Here is a 10,356-nt window from a genome sequence, read left to right as displayed (position 1 = left end):
CTGTTTGTTGTTACGTTTTGATACCTTAAAAAAATCTTTCTGGCTGGGGAGAGACTGCCCCTTTGAGCTAAATCTGGCAAAGGGCCCAGCAGGGGAAGCACACCTTTGATACGCAAACTCACCAATGCACAGCCAGACAGATTCCTGCATCCAGCCTTCACTCCCCAGGAGACTCTTCCTCTGCTTGAATCATCCCAGGGCAGGTACCAGGCAGCTGGAGGCCACCCTGGAGCCCAAAGCCTGCCGCAATGATTCCAACTAGGCAATCCTGAGCCGCTAGCCACGTTTTGCCTTGCCTTTCTAATGGAAACCTTGACCTGAGCTCCTCCCTTGCTGCTGCCTGCTGTTTTCGCCCCCGTGGCCCTCTGCACTGGATGCGGTGAAGACTCCCTCTCTAGAATCTGTGCATCTAGTAAATATTATTCTACAAGTACTCTCCTCCTGTTCACTCCTGTGGCTGCATCTGACTGGCCAGCCTATGGACACACAGTTTATTTATTTATTTATTTATTTATTTTTAAAGATTTTATTTATTTATTCATCACACACACACACACACACACAGAGAGAGAGAGAGAGAGACAGAGAGAGACAGGCAGAGGGAGGAGAAGCAGGCTACATGTTGGGAACCTGATGTGAGACTTGATCCCTGGAAATCCGGGATCACGCTCTGAGCCGAAGGCAGACACTCAACTACTGAGCCCCCCAGGCATCCCTATGGACACACGGCTATTTATTTATTTATTTATTTATTTATTTATTTATTTATTTTTAAAGATTTTATTTATTCATAGAGACACAGAAAGAGAGGCAGAGACACAGGCAGAGGGGAAAGCAGGCTCCATGCAGAGAGCCTGATGTGGGACTCAATCCAGGGTCTCCAGGATCACACCGTGGGCTGCAGGCGGCGCTAAACCGCTGTGCCACGGGGGCTGCCCTGGACACACAGTTTAAATGACTTCCCCAACCCATGGTCTATACATCCCACTGGTTCTGTTTCCCTGGTGAGCTTTGCCTGGAGGTGCAATGGATTTGTAATCTACTGTCAAGACGGAGCCAAGAGGTTTTGCAGATTGTCTGAAGGGAGGGGTGTGGGAAAGCAGTTATCAAGGATGGCTTGCAGCTTTGGCTCATGCTAGTGCCCTCATGTTTGTCCTTGCAACTTGAAAGAGCAAAGGTTTTACTGAAGTTATGCTCTGGTGGCTCACCTTTTGGGTTTCTAAGTGGTTTCACCCACGCCTTTGGTACTTGCCCGCAGAACAGGGTTTACCTCTTCAGATCCTAGTTTCCGTGCCTTACAGATCCTGCACCTTTCCCTGGCCCCACTTAATTAGCAGTGTTTTCAAGGCCAACCCCCTGGAACTGCTGCAGAATTCCATTTAAGTCAGTGAGCATTTCAGTGCTGCTGGCTCCAGGCCCCAAACATCTCTAAAGGACTTTTTCATGCTTTTCCCTAGTCTCCATCACCGTCCTGTTGTGCTTAAATGGTTTGGGATGGCGGTGGGTGGGCTTTTGAGCTGTATTCTTCCGGAAGGCCCCGGATTAGAGGAGACCAATGGTTCTAAACCAGAATTTCCCCGCGGGTGGCAAAATAAGGGATGATGTCTGAAGACTTTCGAAGGAGTCTGACAGCCACAGTATTGATATCAGGGGAGGGGACCCTTCCTTTTGGTGGAACCTTCATGGGAAGATGGCTTGGCTAACCATGGATCCTTCCAGGGATGCCTGGGTGGCTCAGTGGTTGAGCATCTGCCTTTGGCTCAGGTCATGATCCTGGGGTCCTGGGATCGAGTCCCACATTGGGCTCCCTGCGAGGAGCCTGCTTCTCCCTCTGCCTGTGTTTCTGCCTCTCTCTCTGTGTGTCTCATGAATAAGTAAATAAATAAAATCTTTAAAACAAAACAAAACCACACCTCGGATCCTTCTGGAAATTTCTAGATGTTATTGAAAATCTCTGCTCTGTGGGAGCAGACAGGCATCAGGGGAGTGGGTAATTGGAGTAAATGCCCCCACTGGGGGCCAGGAGGGGGTCTGCAGTTTCAGATTCTTTTGAGCAGAGAGAGTGGCTCTAGGCTGCAGGCACAAAATGTTTAAAAAAGGAAGCCCAGCTCATTTATAGCCAGTCAGCTCATGACCCCTTTCTCTTTTCCCATTATGAGTCAAGGAGGGGGTAGTCTTGGCTCCTGCTCCTGTTTAAGGCTTTCCTTGAAAGTTGCAAAAGCCAGGAAGGAGCCCTCCCCCACTGTAAAAACATATGCTTGTAATAAAAATAAGATTCACTCAGTACTGGGGGATATGTGCATATATATATATGAAAGAGGAAAGAGAGAGAGAAAAAAAAAAAACCTTCCAAAATCCCACTACCCAGAGATAACCACTGTTAACATTTTGATAAATATTCTCCCGGATATTTCTAAATACACATTCCCTCTCTGTCTCTCGCTCGCTCTCTCTCTCACACACATACACCCCCACATACTTCCATGCAAATGAGATCACATCGTGCTTGTTGTCTTATTCTGTAACCTGCTTTTTAACTCCACATTATGCCATGGTCCTTTTTCTGGGTCAACAAATTTAGAAATACCTCATCAATTTTAATGGCTGCTTAAAATTCCACTGTGTGGTTAAAATATACAATATTTAACCAGTTCCCTATTGGTGGACATTTAGGTTGATTTCAATGTTTATTGTAGAGAATGTCGCTATGAAAATCCCTGCAGTTGTATCTTGATCCACATGTATAATTTATTGCTCATTTAAACATCTTGCTCTTTTGTAAAGTACTGTAATAATAATAATAATGATGATGATGATGATGATGATGATGATGATGTCTTTTCCGGGGTTGAGATGAAAAAATAATGTGGCATTTCCTGAGACTTCTGTGGCCCCTGGGAGAGTTCTCAGCATGAAAATGAAATCCAGGGGCCAGATCTGAGTCCGTGCTGCCCAGAATTTTCTGATTATGAGGATCATGAGGACTCACACTGAAAGTCCCTGTTTCTGGGACTGTTTGTGACCTAATGCAATAGTCTTAGAGCTAAAACAGAGGCACCAGCATAGGTGTGACCCAGGGCCACAGAGAAGCAGGAAGAAATCAGGAACTCACAGAAATCATTGATTTTGTAACAGGTTTGGAACGAATTTAAATGTCTGGGAGGGACACAGAGAGCAGGGGAATGACAGTCTGGTGAGGTAAGCGTTAAATACACGTATAAGGTGTATTGGAAGAACCAAAAAGGCTTGCTAGCATTTGGGGATCTGGGAAGGCTTCCTGGAGGAAATCGACTCCAAATAAGTGCTCTAAAGTGTTTTGGAAATGGCCAGGAGAGTGAACCGTGAGAAGGGGGTTCGGGGAAGAGCATCCTGAGAAGAGGGCAAAATTGTTAAAAAGGCCAGAAGGGCAGAAAGTCATGGTGATTGCCCTCACTGAGCCCCAAATCTAGACAAACATATAAATAGGTAAGTTCAAAACACAGCGCTTACTGTGATGACAGTAGGTTCTGTGACCCAGACTGGGGAGGTAGGTGTGAGGGGGTCTGATATATAACCAACTGAACCCTGACGTCATCCTGAAGGGCATGTCCTCCCTCTGGCCCCTGGGGACCAAAAGGACTTTCCTTGTAACTTAGAAAACAATGCAGCAGTGGTTGCCTCAGCTCCTAAAATTATGTCATCAGGTGTCTTCATTTTCACGAAGCCAAGATAGTAACTAAAAGAATTTATAAGGCGGGAGGCAGAACTTGGGCATGCCAGCAAAGCCATTGATTTACTCCTGTGATTACTGCTGGGTTTTTTGTTTGTTTGTTTTGTTTTGTTTTGTTTTTGTGATTACTCTTGGTTTTACATGAGAAATGTGGAAACAGATTTGCAGCTGTCAGTAGAACTGGAATTGAGAAAAGGAAACTGGGAGAAAGGGTCATTCTGAGAAACGGAAATGCCCCTAAGAGGTGGTTTGTCCTGAGCAATAGAACCTAAAAGTTTTGAGACTTCAAAAATTCTCTCATGAGATGAGCCTTTGGAGGTTCCTGGGATTTCTACCTCTGGTTTGGGGTGAAGGCATGAATGTGAGTGAGTGTTTATATAGGCAGCACCGTGTGGGCCACGGTTCTCTGAGTATGGTTCATGAACCGTGTACTTTAGAATCATCTGGAAGCTTCCAGAAGGCACATCTTTGGGTCTGACCCTAGACCCTTGCAAGTGGACACTCCTGTTTATCTAGCATCCATCTCGGCTCTGCTCTAGCCCTTTTCTCTTTCCTAACAGAGTCCAGATTTTGTGGTTCAGTCGTATGCCTCTCCGCCCATGCCATCTTAAAACGCTAGGAAAACGAATCTGGTGAAATTTGACTTCTCTCAGGGAATTTGTATTTTGCTGCCTGTGATTGCTTCAAGAAGGGGCATTGGACCCAATGTGGTCCAGTGAGAGGTAAAGGGAAGCCTGCTGAAAGCTCCAGGGAAGTTTCCTCTTTCCTAAGAAAAGGCAGGAGAAGAAATAGTATCTCTCTGTCCTCTGGCTGCTGTTGATTCTGAGTGTGGAAAGCCAACCCCCACCGAGCAGAGGGAGCAGAGGGAAGAGACAGACAGAGCCTGGGATCCTCATGACTCCTCTGAGCAGCTGAACCAAGCCGCCCTGGGGCCTGACTTCTCTGTGGACTTCTGCTATGTGAGATAATAAGCTTTTTTATTGAGTTGGAATTTCTGTTATTTGCAGTGGAAGCCCCATAAGCAATTCACACTCACTGAATCAGCATCTCTGGTGATAGGCCTGCCCCAGGCGTTTCTGATGTGCACACTCCAGTGTGGAAATCACCAGAGAAACAGTGTGGACACCGTGCTGGCCATCACTGGCTGGCCACCATGTTCCGAGCCCCTTGGAGCAAGTCATATCCCCTCCCGGAGCCCCAGCTTCCTTGGGTAACCAAGAAGGGATCTACCCTAGGGAAGCTCTCTGTTGTGGTGTTCTGCTGTTTTGCCATAATGTGACTCTAGGCGAGCATGGTGGTTAACCATGGCAGGAGAGTATGCCAGGGGAGAGATCTCACAAAATGCTTTGACGTCAGTACAGTAGAGCAGCAGGGAACTTTATTGTGATCTTCAACAAAAGCTGGCTGCAGAGAGCTTCTCTTGCTTTCCAAAGAAATGGTGTAATCAATCTCAGGGATTGGAAAGTTCTATTGTTTAGAAAAAATGCCTTGATGGATATTTGGTTCTAATGCGGGGCACGTCCCCCACCCTCCAGCACAGCCTGGATGAATGATAGGGAAATGAGAGGGCCGGACATCTAACGTCCAATGTCCTAGGAGATTTCCAGAATCAGCCCATTCTACAGAAGCAGAAATGCTTTCTATGAAGTGATGGGGTGAACCCAAGTGTATGCTGCAGAGTATCCTCAGAACCACCGGGCATGCTCGTTAAGTTCAACACAAAAGGTGGGGTGATGGTTTGAGCTGTTCTATGTGAACATTGTTGGGAAGGGTGACCCTGTTTCAGGATGCTGGAAGCTGGAGGAACATCTGGGAGGCTGGTGATGGTAGAAACACTGGATCTCTCTTCAGAGTGTCTCGTGGGCCCACTGACAGATGACATGTCATCTGTCCAATAATCCTGTGGGACACGTGAATTATTTAGAACCATTTTCAGATCTTGGAAACCTTCGAAACTGAGGCTCGGAGAGGTTTCCCTACCTCCCTGATCTCTTCCTGGTCTCCCAACTGGGGCTTGCCCTCCTGTACCACCATTTTGCAGCTTGGTTTCCTCATACTCCATCAGGGAAAGGGTGGCATGCTAAGGTCTGATGAGATTTGATTAGGGATGGGAAGGAGTAATGTAATTGTGGCAGACAAGGAGGCTGCTAATTTGATGATCTCCTTTTTTTTTTTTTTTTTTTTTATGATCTCCCTTTGAAGACATCTGGCCAGGCAGGCCCTGGTCACAACGCAGTTTTCCCAACTCCCAAATGGTGGATATTTTCAAGTAATGAGGATTCTGGAGGAGGGTGGAGCTCTGTGATGTCAGCATCCACTTCCTGAAGGCTGTGGATCTGCTTTCCCAGGCAACGTGCATTACCTTCTTCTGCAGGTTGGTCTTCAGGAAACAATGAAACCCACCGAATCCTTCCCATGAGCCTGGAAGTGGCCAGCTCAACCCTCCCCAGCCCTGCCTGGGATCTACAGAGGGCCTTGTGGGCAGGGATAAGGCCACAGTTGCTAAGAAACCAGGGTTGCGGCTCAACCAGCTGAGGCCTGCAGGCTGTGCTGACATGATGGGGGACAGTGGCATACCCCCAAGACCACATCTGGCTGCAGATCTAATGGCTACACAACTGTGCTAATGAAGACACTGTCTCCTACAGGCTTGCTCAGCTGCTTGCCCTCTCCCTTCATTCCCGTTGTCATCTCCTGTTGAGTCTACCCAATGAAACTTTCCTGTTAGCATCCCCCACCTGATGGCTCTTCTCCCTGCCACTGGCTTATTAGTTCACTCTTTATCATCTCTCATGGGAATCATTGCCACAGACTTTCCCTGGTCCTAGGCCTCCCATTTCAAACCTCTCTGTATTCAACAAATCCCGGTCATTGGGATTTGTTAAATGTCTCAAGAGCTACTTGTAGCTCTAGTGTCATAAAGAATATCCTTTGGTTTTGACTAAATCTGACCGTCTCTCTTTTTGTCTCCTGGTTCCCATCATTCACTTTTCTATTACAAATACCTTTATGAGATAAGAGGTTTTTAAGACCAGTCTCCTCTTGTAGATTCCAGCAGCAATTAGATAAGCAGTAATGGATAGTAATGCAGGGACAGATTTTAATTATTTTTTTATAGCTCAATATTAACTCATACTAATATGGACCCAAGAGCTAATTTCCATTTGTCTTTTATTTTTGAGCACCTTCTCTGTGTAGGGCATCAGGACAATTTCTGTAGACATGGGCTAGGCAGCTGTTGCCAAAGTGGCTTGTGTAGTACTTGATGATAACTCTTTGTAGGGCTAGTAGTGTTTTCTGAGCTAATAACAGCACATTCTAGAAATTCTTGTTCTTGGAAATATCCAACTAGGGTGGCTGAAACCTCATTTTTGTCATTTTTTTTCTAGTAATACTCAAATTCCTTCTCCATAGCTGCTATAACTTGGCAGGAAAGGCATTTTATTTTATTTATTTTTAAAAAGGCTTATTTATTTGAGAGAGAGAGAAAGAGACAGGGCATGCTTTGAGGAACAGCAGAGAGAGAGAGAGAGAGAGAGAGAGAATCTCAAGCAGAATCCCTGCTGAGTGTGGAGCCCGATGCAGGGCTTCATCTCATGACCCCAAGATCATGATGTGAGCCAAAAGCAAGGATCAGACTCTTAACCAACAGAACCACCCAGGTGCCCCAAGAAAAGCATTTTAGAAACCCATTTTGATGAAGCACAAAGGAAATTGACTTTTTAAAAGTATTTCATTTATTTTATTTGAGAGAGAAAGAGAGAGCATGAGTGAGGTGAAGGGCAGAGGCAGAAGGAGAAGCTGACTCCCCACTGAGTGTGGGGAGCCTGATGTGGCGCTCCATCTCAGGACCCTGGGATCATGACCTAAGCTGAAGACAGATACTTAACTGACGGAGCCACCCAGGTGCCCAGAAATTGACTTTCCAGCATGGTCAGCTAGTCCTATATTTTGTTTGTTAACAGTTTTTTTTTTTTTTTTTTTTTTTTTAGAAATTTTGTTCTAGAGCAACGAGATAAACCTGAGTTTTAGTTCTAATGAGAATACCTTTAGATTATGTTTTCCTACGGTTTAAGGTGGCATGGTATTGAAAAAAATAGAAAATAGAAATAATATGTAATATATAAATAATTGAAAAAATACGAAATGATAGAAAATTAAAGGGTCAGGATTCTGTTTCTGCTTTTGATGCGTTCCAGGACTTTGGGCCATCGACTCTAGTTTTGAGTCAAAGGACTCAAGATTCTGACCTGTAAAATAGGAGAATGATCCTAGATGAAGGACATGAAATAGATTCCAACTCAAGTCCACTGCTGATGACCTCCCCGCTTTCTGTGTTGGGAACAATTCTGAGGCTGAACATCCTGATTGATTAGTGATATTTGACATGGTGCCATATATATTTTGCATCCTTTCTATATGACTCTTAAGCTGCTCTTTTTGCAAGTAAAAACTTATGCTTCCATTCTTACAAAATAATGAACCACTCAGGAGCCCTCTTATATCACCTCTACTGTGTTGTTTACTAATTTAAACCTAAAAAAAGACAAACGAAAAAAACCCCTCCAGCCTGATTCAGCCATCACAATTTGGAACAAGGAACTGTAGATGATCTTTGACATTTGGAGTTCATTATCTCTTTTTGTGCCCTAAATGGTTCATTGAGTTAGATTAAAGCCCTATTTATGAGCAGAGTGTGTGGATGCAGAGGTCCTCAGAGGTCACAGACCCCCTCAACACATTGACACACTAGAAGGTAAAGTAATTCTCCCAAGACTGCATAGCTAATATGTGGCAGAGCTGGGGCTGCTGTCAGGAAGAGTGTTCTTTTTTGTACTCCATGCAGTGTCTTCCAATTCATTCCAAAACTTCTGGTGACCAGAATCATCTTTGTCACAAACATGGGGTGCATATATGGCTATACTGCTTTGTTTTTCAACTTAAAATCAAAATGGGTGAAAGCCCCCACAGGAGACATAAGCAGGACGCTCAATATCTATTTTAGGGGCCCTACTCCTCACCTTTCCGTGAATTGGCCAAGAAAACTGGGGACTTACACAGTCTAAGGTAGTTTTTTTTTTTTTTTTAAGATTTTATTTATTTATTTATTTATGAAAGACAGAGAGAGAGAGAGAGAGAGAGAGGCAGAGACACAGGCAGAGGAAGAAGCAGGCTCCATGCAGGGAGCCTGACAAGGGACTCCATCCTGGGTCTCCAGGATCACACCCTGGGCCGAAGGCAGGTGCCAAACCACTGAGCCACCCAGAGATCCCCAAGGGAGTTTGATTCACAGGGAGAACCTGAAGCCATTGCCCCTTAGTGCCATGCAGCATCGCTATGGAACAATGGGTTTGAGCTGGTCTGAGCTGGTCCTCAGCTAATTCAGGGCTCCCTCTGGCCCACTGGGATCATCTTCCTTAGATCATCTGTTGGCACCAAATCTGGCTGAGGACATCTCAACACAGTAGCCAGTACATTCGGTCTCAAGCACAGCTGCAGTGGTAATGAGTGGCACAAGTAGTCTTGCATCTGCCCCTGACACACTTGTCACATGCTCCCTTATCTTTTCCTTGGGGACCCATATAATGAAGGTAGACAGTATTTCCTTCTAAAACTGTCTCTCTCTTTTTAAAAATATTTTATTTATTCATGAGAGACACAGACATAGGCAGAGGGAGAAGCAGGCTCCATGTAGGGAGCCCAACCTGAGATCACACCCTGAGCCAAAGACAGATGATCAACCCCTGAACCACCCAGGCTTCCCTCCTTCTAAAACTCTTAAAATCAAAAGGTACTAATACTATTCTTTTCCCAACAATACCTGATTACCTGTAAACCAGTGGTTCTCAACAGGGAGTGATTTACAAACTCCTCTCCGCCCCCACCCGCCCCCCTCCCCACCGTGCCCCAGGAGACATCTGACCAGATGCCCAGGCCAGAAACAGGAGCCGATCTGTTCAAATCCACTTGCATGCATCTGACAGTTGGGTACCTCCTTACTGTAGAATCACACTGAGAACCTAGGGTTGGGGGGAGATAACCTCAAACCTCTCCCAGCAGGTGAGGCCCATGAGTGGGGCAGGCAGGCAGCGGGGCTGCTGAGCCCGGTCTGCCCCATCCACTGGATGGTTGCTAATTTGTCAGGTGGACCTTCAAATTTTTTTCAAGAGAATCCGTAAAATTTTATTTTCATTGGAAACAACCCCTTTAAAAATACTGACAACTAGTTAAATCTTTTTTAGATATCGTGTGGGGAGGGGGGAAAAAAAAAGAAAAATACGAGCGTTTCCTGAGACCTTATCTTTTAGCTGCAAAGGGGCAAGGACTTCCATTTCCTTTGCAAAATCCACGGCAGCTGCCTTTCTAGTGTCTGTCCTCACTCATCCACACAGCATTCTGAGACACAGCTGTTCGTCGGGATGGAAGAGAGGTGCTAGGCCAGAGATTTTTTATCAGAATGTTAACTTTATTTAGCAAACACCTATGCATGGCTTTACTATGTTCCAGCCTTGTTCTAGGCACAAATAGTAGTCGGTTTCACCGCCCTGAAACTGCAAGGGAGCTGCTACTATTAATCCCATATTATAGATGGGTACACTGAGGCCAGAGAGGGTGTGCAACTTGCAGTCATACTGTTAATAAGGACT

General features: G+C 45.4%; 1 long non-coding RNA gene across 3 annotated transcripts; it reads left to right on the top strand.

Annotated features, from left to right (window-relative positions):
* The first annotated feature begins 491 nt into the window (after window positions 1-491).
* LOC140638464 (uncharacterized) lies at window positions 492-6,116 on the top strand. Of its 3 annotated transcripts, XR_012035491.1 has the most exons (3): window positions 492-3,135; window positions 4,270-4,668; window positions 5,912-6,116. It is a non-coding gene; the product is annotated as an uncharacterized lncRNA (long non-coding RNA). The 3 variants fall into 3 exon arrangements; XR_012035492.1 differs by lacking the exon at window positions 4,270-4,668; XR_012035493.1 differs by lacking the exon at window positions 4,270-4,668 and having other exon boundaries at window positions 492-3,198.
* The last annotated feature ends 4,240 nt before the right edge of the window (window positions 6,117-10,356 follow it).

The sequence above is a fragment of the Canis lupus genome, chromosome 8 (genome assembly GCF_048164855.1).
Source record: "Canis lupus baileyi chromosome 8, mCanLup2.hap1, whole genome shotgun sequence".
Classification (NCBI taxonomy): Eukaryota; Metazoa; Chordata; class Mammalia; order Carnivora; family Canidae; genus Canis; species Canis lupus.
Note: the sequence above shows the minus strand (reverse complement) of the source record. Positions and strands in the feature narration are given on the sequence as shown.